This window comes from Hydractinia symbiolongicarpus, chromosome 3, assembly GCF_029227915.1.
Source record: "Hydractinia symbiolongicarpus strain clone_291-10 chromosome 3, HSymV2.1, whole genome shotgun sequence".
NCBI classification, from domain to species: Eukaryota; Metazoa; Cnidaria; class Hydrozoa; order Anthoathecata; family Hydractiniidae; genus Hydractinia; species Hydractinia symbiolongicarpus.
The window spans coordinates 19464935-19477671 of NC_079877.1; positions in this window are offsets into that span (position 1 = coordinate 19464935).

Here is a 12737-nt window from a genome sequence, read left to right on the forward strand (position 1 = left end):
ATCGCAACCTGTGCAGACACGTGGAACCACGTAATTTAAGTGTAGGGTGTTTATTAGGCCGCAAAAAGCCATATTACGCCTTTTAGAACGCTATGCACGTAGTTGACGGTGATATAAGGGCATGGCGCAAAGGCAAATGACTTAGCACGTTGTAGTCCTTTGAGACTGAGAAACTAGCCCAATGGCACCATGCGCAGACTCGTGGAAATACGTGATATTCGTGTAAGGCCTTTATTAGGCGGTAAAAAGCCATATTACTGCCTTTAGAAGGCTACGCACGTAGTTGACGGTGATATAACGCCATGACGCCAAGGAAAACGACTTGGCACGTTGTAGTCCATTCAGACTGCAAGGACTACAGCCATGGCAACCTGTGTGGACACGTGGAACCTCGTAATTTTAGTGTAGGGCCTTTATTAGGCCTCAAAAAGCCATATTACGGCTTGTCGAAGGCTATGTCAGCAGTTGCCGGTGATATAAGGGCATGGCGTCTAGAAAAACGACTTGGCACGTTTTTAGTCCATTGAGTCTGCAAGGACTAGACCAATGCCAAGCTGCGCGAACACATGGAACCACTTAATTCAAGTGTAAGGCCTTTATTAGGCTGCAAAAGTCATGTTACGGCTTTTAGAAGGCTATCCACGTAGTTAACGATGATATAAAGGCATGGCGCCAAGGAAAACGACTTGGAACGTTGTAGTCCATTGAGACTGCAAGGACTAGACCAATGGCAAGCTGCGCGAACACATGGAACCACGTAATTTACGTGTAAGGACTTTATTGAGCCGCAAAAGCCATATTACGGCTTTTAGAAGGCTTTGCACGTAGTTGAGGGTAATATAAGGGCATGCTGCCAATGAAAATGACTTTGGACGATGTAGTCCTCTGAGACTGAGATAACTAGACCAATGGCACCATGCGCAGACTCGTGGAAGTACATGATTTCGTGTAAGGCCTTTATTAGGCGGCAAAAAGCCATATTACGGCTTTTAGAAGGCTATGCACGTAGTTGACGGTGATATAAGGGTATGGCGCCAGGTAAAATGACTTTGGACGTTGTAGTCCTTTGAGACAGAGAGAACTAGACCAATGGTACCATGCGTAAACTCGTGGAAATACGTGATTTTCGTGTAACGCCTTAGTTAGGCGGCAAAAAGCCATACTACAGCTTGTCGAAAGCTATGCACGCAATTGCCGTTGATACAAGAGCATGGCGTCAAGGAAAACGACTTGGGACGTTGTAGTCCATTGGGACTGCAAGGACTAGACCAATGGCAAGTTGCGCGAACACGTGGAATAACGTAATTCAGGTGTAAAGCCTTAATTAGGCCGCAAAAAGTCATAATATGGCTTTTAGAAAGCTTTGCACGTAGTTGATGGTGATACAAGGCCATGACGACAAGGAAACCGACTTGGAACGTTGTAGTCCATTGAGACTGAAAGGTCTAGACCAGTGATACCATGAGCAGTCTCGTGGAACTAAGTGATTAACGTGTAAGGCCTTTATTAGGCGGCAAGAGGCCATAGTACGGCTTTTAGAAGGCTATGCACGCAATTGCCGGTGATATAAGAGCATGGCGTCAAGGAAAACGTCTTGGGACGTTGTAGTCCGTTCAGACTGCAAGGACTAGAGCCATGGCAACCTGTGCAGACACGTGGAACCACGTAATTTAAGTGTAGGGTGTTTATTAGGCCGCAAAAAGCCATATTACGCCTTTTAGAACGCTATGCACGTAGTTGACGGTGATATAAGGGCATGGCGCAAAGGCAAATGACTTAGCACGTTGTAGTCCTTTGAGACTGAGAAACTAGCCCAATGGCACCATGCGCAGACTCGTGGAAATACGTGATATTCGTGTAAGGCCTTTATTAGGCGGTAAAAAGCCATATTACTGCCTTTAGAAGGCTATGCACGTATTTGACGGTGATATAAGGCCATGACGCCAAGGAAAACGACTTGGCACGTTGTAGTCCATTCAGACTGCAAGGACTACAGCCATGGCAACCTGTGTGGACACGTGGAACCTCGTAATTTAAGTGTAAGGCCTTTATTAGGCCGCAAAAAGCCATATTACGGCTTGTCGAAGGCTATGCCAGCAGTTGCCGGTGATATAAGGGCATGGCGTCAAGAAAAACGACTTGGCACGTTTTCGGTCCATTGAGACTGCAAGGACTAGACCAATGCCAAGCTGCGCGAACACATGGAACCACTTAATTCAAGTGTAAGGCCTTTATTAGGCTGCAAAAGTCATGTTACGGCTTTTAGAAGGCTATCCACGTAATTAACGATGATATAAAGGCATGGCGCCAAGGAAAACGACTTGGAACGTTGTAGTCCATTGAGACTGCAAGGACTAGACCAATGGCAAGCTGGGCGAACACATGGAACCACGTAATTTACGTGTAAGGACTTTATTGAGCCGCAAAAGCCATATTACGTCTTTTAGAAGGCTTTGCACGTAGTTGAGGGTGATATAAGGGCATGCTGCAAATGAAAATGACTTTGGACGATGTAGACCTCTGAGACTGAGATAACTAGGCCAATGGCACCATGCGCAGACTCGTGGAAGTACATGATTTCGTGTAAGGCCTTTATTAGGCGGCAAGAGGCCATATTACGGCCTTTAGAAGGCTATGCACGTAGTTGACGGTGATATAAGGGTATGGCGCCAGGGAAAATGACTTTGGACGTTGTAGTCCTTTGAGACAGAGAGAACTAGACCAATGGTACCATGCGCAAACTCGTGGAAATACGTGATTTTCGTGTAAGGCCTTAGTTAGGCTGCAAAATGCCATACTACGGCTTGTCGAAGGCTATGCACGCAATTGCCGGTGATATAAGAGCATGGCGTTAAGGAAAACGACTTGGGACGTTGTAGTCCATTCAGACTGCAAGGACTAGACCAATGGCAAGTTGCGCGAACACGTGGAACCTCGTAATTTAAGTGTAGGGCCTTTATTAGGCCGCAAAAAGCCATATTACGGCTTGTCGAAGGCTATGCAAGCAGTTGCCGGTGATATAAGGGCATGGCGTCAAGAAAAACGACTTGGCACGTTTTTAGTCCATTGAGTCTGCAAGGACTAGACCAATGCCAAGCTGCGCGAACACATGGAACCACTTAATTCAAGTGTAAGGCCTTTATTAGGCTGCAAAAGTTATGTTACGGCTTTTAGAAGGCTATCCACGTAGTTAACGGTGATATAAAGGCATGGCGCCAAGGAAAACGACTTGGAACGCTGTAGTCAATTGAGACTGCAAGGACTAGAACAATGGCAAGCTGCGCGAACACATGGAACCACGTAATTCAAATGTAAGGACTTTATTGAGCCGCAAAAGCCATATTACGGCTTTTAGAACGCTTTGCACGTAGTTGAGGGTGATATAAGGGCATGCCGCCAAGGAAAATGACTTTGGACGATGTAGTCCTCTGAGACTGAGATAACTAGACCAATGGCACCATGCGCAGACTCGCGGAAATACATGATTTCGTGTAAGGCCCTTATTAGGCGGCAAGAGGCCATATTACGGCTTTTAGAAGGCTATGCACGTAGTTGACGGTGATATAAGGGTATGGCGCCAGGGAAAATGACTTTGGACGTTGTAGTCCTTTGAGACAGAGAGAACTAGACCAATGGTACCATGCGCAAACTCGTGGAAATACGTGATTTTCGTGTAAGGCCTTAATTAGGCTGCAAAATGCCATACTACGGCTTGTCAAAGGCTATGCACGCAATTGCCGGTGATATAAGAGCATGGCGTTAAGGAAAACGACTTGGGACGTTGTAGTCCATTCAGACTGCAAGGACTAGACCAATGGCAAGTTGCGCAAACACGTGGAACAACGTAATTCACGTGTAAGGCCTTAATTATGTCGTAAAAGACCATATTACGGCCTATAGAAGGCCATGCACGTAGTGCACGATGATAAAAGGCCATGGCGCCAAGGAAAACAACTTGGCACGTTGCAGTCCATTGAGAATGAAAGGACCAGACCAATGATACAATGCGCAGGCCTCTGGAAGTACTTGATTTCGTGTAAGGCCTTTATTAGGCGGCAAGAGGCCATAGTACGGCTTTTAGAAGGCTATGCACATATTTGACGGTGATAAAAGGCCATGGCGGGAAGGAAAACGAATTGGCACGTTGCAGTCCATTGAGGATGAAAGGACTAGAGCAATGATACCATGCGCAGGCTTGTGGAACCACGTAATTCACGTGTAAGGCCTTTTTTAGGCCGCAAAGCCATATTACCCCTTTTAGAGGGCTATGCACGTAGTTGACGGTGATATAAGGCCATGACGCCATGGAAAACGACTTGGGACGTTGTAGATCATTATGACTGCAAGGACTAAGCCCATGGCAACCTGTGCAGACCCGTGCAACGACGTATGTTATGTGTAGGGTGTTTATTAGGCCGCAAAAAGCCATATTACTCCTTTTAGAACGCTATGCACGTAGTTGACGGTGATATAAGGGCATGGTGCAAAGGCAAATGACTTAGCACGTTGTAGTCCTTTGAGACTGAGAAACTAGCCCAATGGCACCATGCGCAGACTCGTGGAAATACGTGATATTCGTGTAAGGCCTTTATTAGGCGGTAAAAAGCCATATTACTGCCTTTAGAAGGCTATGCACGTAGTTGACGGTGATATAAGGCCATGACGCCAAGGAAAACGACTTGGCACGTTGTAGTCCATTCAGACTGCAAGGACTACAGCCATGGCAACCTGTGTGGACACGTGGAACCTCGTAATTTAAGTGTAGGGCCTTTATTAGGCCGCAAAAAGCCATATTACGGCTTGTCGAAGGCTATGCAAGCAGTTGCCGGTGATATAAGGGCATGGCGTCAAGAAAAACGACTTGGCACGTTTTTAGTCCATTGAGTCTGCAAGGACTAGACCAATGCCAAGCTGCGCGAACACATGGAACCACTTAATTCAAGTGTAAGGCCTTTATTAGGCTGCAAAAGTCATGTTACGGCTTTTAGAAGGCTATCCACGTAGTTAACGGTGATATAAAGGCATGGCGTCAAGAAAAACGACTTGGCACGTTTTTAGTCCATTGAGTCTGCAAGGACTAGACCAATGCCAAGCTGCGCGAACACATGGAACCACTTAATTCAAATGTAAGGCCTTTATTAGGCTGCAAAAGTCCTGTTACGGCTTTTAGAAGGCTATCCACGTAGTTAACGGTGATATAAAGGCATGGCGCCAAGGAAAACGACTTGGAACGTTGTAGTCCATTGAGACTGCAAGGACTAGAACAATGGCAAGCTGCGCGAACACATGGAACCACGTAATTCAAATGTAAGGACTTTATTAAGCCGCAAAAGCCATATTACGGCTTTTAGAAGGCTTTGCACGTAGTTGAGGGTGATATAAGGGCATGCCGCCAAGGAAAATGACTTTGAACGATGTAGTCCTCTGAGACTGAGATAACTAGACCAATGGCACCATGCGCAGACTCGCGGAAATACATGATTTCATGTAAGGCCTTTATTATGTCGTAAAAGACCATATTACGGCCTTTAGAAGGCCATGCACGTAGTGGACGATGATAAAAGGCCATGGCGCCAAGGAAAACAACTTGGCACGTTGCAGTCCATTGAGAATGAAAGGACCAGACCAATGATACAATGCGCAGGCCTCTGGAAGTACTTGATTTCGTGTAAGGCCTTTATTAGGCGGCAAGAGGCCATAGTACGGCTTTTAGAAGGCTATGCACATATTTGACGGTGATAAAAGGCCATGGCGGGAAGGAAAACGAATTGGCACGTTGCAGTCCATTGAGAATGAAAGGACTAGAGCAATGATACCATGCGCAGGCTTGTGGAACCACGTAATTCACGTGTAAGGCCTTTATTAGGCCGCAAAGCCATATTACCCCTTTTAGAGGGCTATGCACGTAGTTGACGGTGATATAAGGCCATGACGCCATGGAAAACGACTTGGGACGTTGTAGATCATTATGACTGCAAGGACTAAGCCCATGGCAACCTGTGCAGACCCGTGCAACGACGTATGTTATGTGTAGGGTGTTTATTAGGCCGCAAAAAGCCATATTACTCCTTTTAGAACGCTATGCACGTAGTTGACGGTGATATAAGGGCATGGTGCAAAGGCAAATGACTTAGCACGTTGTAGTCCTTTGAGACTGAGAAACTAGCCCAATGGCACCATGCGCAGACTCGTGGAAATACGTGATATTCGTGTAAGGCCTTTATTAGGCGGTAAAAAGCCATATTACTGCCTTTAGAAGGCTATGCACGTAGTTGACGGTGATATAAGGCCATGACGCCAAGGAAAACGACTTGGCACGTTGTAGTCCATTCAGACTGCAAGGACTACAGCCATGGCAACCTGTGTGGACACGTGGAACCTCGTAATTTAAGTGTAGGGCCTTTATTAGGCCTCAAAATCCATATTACGGCTTGTCGAAGGCTATGCAAGCAGTTGCCGGTGATATAAGGGCATGGCGTCAAGAAAAACGACTTGGCACGTTTTTAGTCCATTGAGTCTGCAAGGACTAGACTAATGCCAAGCTGCGCGAACACATGGAACCACTTAATTCAGGTGTAAGGCCTTTATTAGGCTGCAAAAGTCATGTTACGGCTTTTAGAAGGCTATCCACGTAGTTAACGGTGATATAAAGGCATGGCGTCAAGAAAAACGACTTGGCACGTTTTTAGTCCATTGAGTCTGCAAGGACTAGACCAATGCCAAGCTGCGCGAACACATGGAACCACTTAATTCAAATGTAAGGCCTTTATTAGGCTGCAAAAGTCATGTTACGGCTTTTAGAAGGCTATCCACGTAGTTAACGGTGATATAAAGGCATGGCGTCAAGAAAAACGACTTGGCACGTTTTTAGTCCATTGAGTCTGCAAGGACTAGACCAATGCCAAGCTGCGCGAACACATGGAACCACGTAATTCAAATGTAAGAACTTTATTAAGCCGCAAAAGCCATATTACGGCTTTTAGAAGGCTTTGCACGTAGTTGAGGGTGATATAAGGGCATGCCGCCAAGGAAAATGACTTTGAACGATGTAGTCCTCTGAGACTGAGATAAGTAAACCAATGGCACCATGCGCAGACTCGCGGAAATACATGATTTCGTGTAAGGCCTTTATTAGGCGGCAAGAGGCCATAGTACGGCTTTTAGAAGGCTATGCACATATTTGACGGTGATAAAAGGCCATGCCGTGAAGGAAAACGAATTGGCACGTTGCAGTCCATTGAGAATGAAAGGACTAGACCAATGATACCATGCGCAGGTTGTGGAACCACGTAATTTACGTGTAAGGCCTTTATTAGGCCGCAAAGCCATATTACCCCTTTTAGAGGGCTATGCACGTAGTTGACGGTGATATAAGGCCATGACGCCAAGGAAACCGACTTGGAACGTTGTAGTCCATTGAGACTGAAAGGTCTAGACCAATGATACCATGAGCAGGCTCGTGGAACTAAGTGATTAACGTGTAAGGCCTTTATTAGGCGGCAAGAGGCCATAGTACGGCTTTTAGAAGGCTATGCACGTAGTTGACGGTGATATAAGGACATGGCGCCAAGGCAAATGACTTTGGACGATGTAGTCCTTTGAGACTGAGAGAACTAGACCAATGATACAATGCGCAGGCCTTTGGAAGTACTTGATTTCGTGTAAGGCCTTTATTAGGCGGCAAGAGGCCATAGTACGGCTTTTAGAAGGCTATGCACATATTTGACGGTGATAAAAGGCCATGGCGGGAAGGAAAACGAATTGGCACGTTGCAGTCCATTGAGAATGAAAGGACTAGACCAATGATACCATGCGCAGGCTTGTGGAACCACGTAATTCACGTGTAAGGCCTTTATTAGGCCGCAAAATCCAAGTTACGGCTTTTAGAAGGGTATCCACGTAGTTAAGGGTGATATAAAGGCATGGCGCCATGGAAAACGACTTGGGACGTTGTAGATCATTATGACTGCAAGGACTAAACCCATGGCAACCTGTGCAGACCCGTGCAACGACGTATGTTATGTGTAGGGTGTTTATTAGGCCGCAAAAAGCCATATTACTCCTTTTAGAACGCTATGCACGTAGTTGACGGTGATATAAGGGCATGGTGCAAAGGCAAATGACTTAGCACGTTGTAGTCCTTTGAGACTGAGAAACTAGCCCAATGGCACCATGCGCAGACTCGTGGAAACACGTGATATTCGTGTAAGGCCTTTATTACGCGGTAAAAAGCCATATTACTGCCTTTAGAAGGCTATGCACGTAATTGACGGTGGTATAAGGCCATGACGCCAAGGAAAACGACTTGGCACGTTGTAGTCCATTCAGACTGCAAGGACTACAGCCATGGCAACCTGTGTGGACACGTGGAACCTCGTAATTTAAGTGTAGGGCCTTTATTAGGCCGCAAAAAGCCATATTACGGCTTGTCGAAGGCTATGCAAGCCGTTGCCGGTGATATAAGGGCATGGCGTCAAGAAAAACGACTTGGCACGTTTTTAGTCCATTGAGTCTGCAAGGACTAGACCAATGCCAAGCTGCGCGAACACATGGAACCACTTAATTCAAGTGTAAGGCCTTTATTAGGCTGCAAAAGTCATGTTACGGCTTTTAGAAGGGTATCCACGTAGTTAACGGTGATATAAAGGCATGGCGCCAAGGAAAACGACTTGGAACGTTGTAGTCCATTGAGACTGCAAGGACTAGAACAATGGCATGCTGCGCGAACACATGGAACCACGTAATTCAAATGTAAGGACTTTATTGAGCCGCAAAAGCCATATTACGGCTTTTAGAAGGCTTTGCACGTAGTTGAGGGTGATATAAGGGCATGCCGCCAAGGAAAATGACTTTGGACGATGTAGTCCTCCGAGACTGAGATAACTAGACCAATGGCACCATGCGCAGACTCGCGGAAATACATGATTTCGTGTAAGGCCTTTATTAGGCGGCAAGAGGCCATATTACGGCTTTTAGAAGGCTATGCACGTAGTTGACGGTGATATAAGGGCATCGCGCCAGGTAAAATGACTTTGGACGTTGTAGTCCTTTGAGACAGAGAGAACTAGACCAATGGTACCATGCGCAAACTCGTGGAAATACGTGATTTTCGTGTAAGGCCTTAGATAGGCTGCAAAATGCCATACTACGGCTTGTCGAAGGCTATGCACGCAATTGCCGGTGATATAAGAGCATGGCGTTAAGGAAAACGACTTGGGACGTTGTAGTCCATTCAGACTGCAAGGACTAGACCAATGGCAAGTTGTACGAACACGTGGAACAACGTAATTCACGTGTAAGGCCTTAATTATGTCGTAAAAGACTATATTACGGCCTTTAGAAGGCCGTGCACGTAGTGGACGATGATAAAAGGCCATGGCGCCAAGGAAAACAACTTGGCACGTTGCAGTCCATTGAGAATGAAAGGACCAGACCAATGATACAATGCGCAGGCCTCTGGAAGTACTTGATTTCGTGTAAGGCCTTTATTAGGCGGCAAGAGGCCATAGTACGGCTTTTAGAAGGCTATGCACATATTTGACGGTGATAAAAGGCCATGCCGTAAAGGAAAACGAATTGGCACGTTGCAGTCCATTGAGAATGAAAGGACTAGACCAATGATACCATGCGCAGGCTTGTGGAACCACGTAATTTACGTGTAAGGCCTTTATTAGGCCGCAAAGCCATATTACCGCTTTTAGAGGGCTATGCACGTAGTTGACGGTGATATAAAGCCATGACGCCAAGGAAACCGACTTGGAACGTTGTAGTCCATTGAGACTGAAAGGTCTAGACCAATGATACCATGAGCAGGCTCGTGGAACTAAGTGATTAACGTGTAAGGCCTTTATTAGGCGGCAAGAGGCCATAGTACGGCTTTTAGAAGGCTATGCACGTAGTTGACGGTGATATAAGGACATGGCGCCAAGGCAAATGACTTTGGACGATGTAGTCCTTTGAGACTGAGAGAACTAGACCAATGATACAATGCGCAGGCCTCTGGAAGTACTTGATTTCGTGTAAGGCCTTTATTAGGCGGCAAGAGGCCATAGTACGGCTTTTAGAAGACTATGCACATATTTGACGGTGATAAAAGGCCATGGCGGGAAGGAAAACGAATTGGCACGTTGCAGTCCATTGAGAATGAAAGGACTAGACCAATGATACCATGCGCAGGCTTGTGGAACCACGTAATTCACGTGTAAGGCCTTTATTAGGCCGCAAAAGCCAAGTTACGGCTTTTAGAAGGGTATCCACGTAGTTAAGGGTGATATAAAGGCATGGCGCCATGGAAAACGACTTGGGACGTTGTAGATCATTATGACTGCAAGGACTAAACCCATGGCAACCTGTGCAGACCCGTGCAACGACGTATGTTATGTGTAGGGCCTTAATTATTTCGTAAAAGACCATATTACTGTTTTTAGAAGGTTATGCACGTAGTTGACGGTGATATAAGGGTATGGCGCTAGGGAAAATGACTTTGGACGTTGTAGTCCTTTGAGACAGAGAGAACTAGACCAATGGTACCATGCGCAAACTCGTGGAAATACGTGATTTTCGCGTAAGGCCTTTATTAGGCGGCAAAAAGCCATATTACTGCTTTTAAAAGGCTATGCACGTAGTTGACGGTGATATAAGGCCATGACGCAAAGGAAAACGACTTGGCACGTTGCAGTCTATTCAGACTGCAAAGACTAGAGCCATGGCAACCTGTGTGGACACGTCGAACCTCGTAATTTAAGTGTAGGGCCTTTATTAGGCCGCAAAAACACATATTACGACTTTTAGAAGGCTATGCACGTAGTTGATGGTGATACAAGGCCATGACGCCAAGGAAACCGACTTGGAACGTTGTAGTCCATTGAGACTGAAAGGTCTAGACCAGTGATACCATGAGCAGTCTCGTGGAACTAAGTGATTAACGTGTAAGGCCTTTATTAGGCGGCAAGAGGCCATAGTACGGCTTTTAGAAGGCTATGCACGCAATTGCCGGTGATATAAGAGCATGGCGTCAAGGAAAACGAATTGGCACGTTGCAGTCCATTGAGAATGAAAGGACTAGACCAATGATACCATGCGCAGGCTTGTGGAACCACGAAATTCACGTGTAAAGCCTTTATTAGGCCGCAAAAGCCAAATTACGGCTTTTAGAAGGGTATCCACATAGTTAAGGGTGATATAAAGGCATGGCGCCATGGAAAACGACTTGGTACGTTGTAGATCATTATGACTGCAAGGACTAAACCCATGGCAACCTGTGCAGACCCGTGCAACGACGTATGTTATGTGTAGGGCCTTAATTATTTCGTAAAAGACCATATTACTGCTTTTAGAAGGTTATGCACGTAGTTGACGGTGATATAAGGGTATGGCGCCAGGGAAAATGACTTTGGACGTTGTAGTCCTTTGAGACAGAGAGAACTAGACCAATGGTACCATGCGCAAACTCGTGGAAATACGTGATTTTCGCGTAAGGCCTTTATTAGGCGGCAAAAAGCCATATTACTGCTTTTAGAAGGCTATGCACGTAGTTGACGGTGATATAAGGCCATGACGCCAAGGAAAACGACTTGGCACGTTGCAGTCCATTCAGACTGCAAAGACTAGAGCCATGGCAACCTGTGTGGACACGTGGAACCTTGTAATTTAAGTGTAGGGCCTTTATTAGGCCGCAAAAAGCCATATTACGGCTTGTCGAAGGCTATGCAAGCAGTTGCCGGTGATATAAGGGCATGGCGTCAAGAAAAACGACTTGGCACGTTTTTAGTCCATTGAGTCTGCAAGGACTAGACCAATGCCAAGCTGCGCGAACACATGGAACCACTTAATTCAAGAGTAAGGCCTTTATTAGGCTGCAAAAGTCATGTTACGGCTTTTAGAAGGCTATCCACGTAGTTAACGGTGATATAAAGGCATGGCGCCAAGGAAAACGACTTGGAACGTTGTAGTCCATTGAGACTGCAAGGACTAGAACAATGGCAAGCTGCGCGAACACATGGAACCACGTAATTCAAATGTAAGGACTTTATTGAGCCGCAAAAGCCATATTACGGCTTTTAGAAGGCTTTGCACGTAGTTGAGGGTGATATAAGGGCATGCCGCCAAGGAAAATGACTTTGGACGATGTAGTCCTCTGAGACTGAGATAACTAGACCAATGGCACCATGCGCAGACTCGCGGAAATACATGATTTCGTGTAAGGCCCTTATTAGGCGGCAAGAGGCCATATTACGGCTTTTAGAAGGCTATGCACGTAGTTGACAGTGATTTAAGGGTATGGCGACAGGGAAAATGACTTTGGACGTTGTAGTACTTTGAGACAGAGAGAACTAGACCAATGGTACCATGCGCAAACTCGTGGAAATACGTGATTTTCGTGTAAGGCCTTAGTTAGCCTGCAAAATGCCATACTACGGCTTGTCAAAGGCTATGCACGCAATTGCCGGTGATATAAGAGCATGGCGTTAAGGAAAACGACTTGGGACGTTGTAGTCCATTCAGACTGCAAGGACTAGACCAATGGCAAGTTGTGCAAACACGTGGAACAACGTAATTCACGTGTAAGGCCTTAATTATGTCGTAAAAGACCATATTACGTCCTTTAGAAGGCCATGCACGTAGTGGACGATGATAAAAGGCCATGGCGCCAAGGAAAACAACTTGGCACGTTGCAGTCCATTGAGAATGAAAGGACCAGACCAATGATACAATGCGCAGGCCTCTGGAAGTACTTG